Here is a 598-nt window from a genome sequence, read left to right as displayed (position 1 = left end):
GTTTCTGCCCCAGCCCCACACTCCATTCCACACACTGCACTCCACCCGCTGCCCTGAGCCTCTCGTGTGGACCAACCACCAGCTCTCCATGGTGCCCCTCACAGAGACAGTCACCCCCACCCCCACCGCCCAGGGATCCGTGGGGCAGGGTGGCGGCCTGGGTGTGAGCCATGCTGAAGGGGGCTCTGCCCAGCCTCAGTTCAGAGCGAGGGGTGGACAAGAGGCAGGGTTTCCAATTCCCGACAACTCTACCTCTTTCCTGGTTCTATTTTGCAATATGTTAAGACACTTTATCAGCAGAAGCAATAGTATCAGCTATTAAAAGCACCTCTCTGGCTCCTACTTCCACGTGTGGACTGCGATGGCCCCCGGGGTCCTGGGAGGAGTTTGGGGGCAGGTTCGTCAAGGTGAAGCCTGAGTGGGGAGGCTGAGTGTGGAGCTGGGCACCTGGTGCCACTGCCAAAGCTCAGGTGGTTCTCGGGAGGCCCTGCTGCCCCGGGAGCCTGGCAAGGGCTGTGGGAGCTGCTTCCATGCACAGGGCACCAGGTGGAGAGCCAGCGGCCATACCTGGCTCCTGGTGTGGCTGATGCCTGCGGAG

The sequence above is a fragment of the Myotis brandtii genome, unplaced genomic scaffold (assembly GCF_000412655.1).
Source record: "Myotis brandtii unplaced genomic scaffold, ASM41265v1 scaffold731, whole genome shotgun sequence".
In the NCBI taxonomy this organism is placed as follows: domain Eukaryota; kingdom Metazoa; phylum Chordata; class Mammalia; order Chiroptera; family Vespertilionidae; genus Myotis; species Myotis brandtii.
This window is presented reverse-complemented; position numbering follows the sequence as displayed.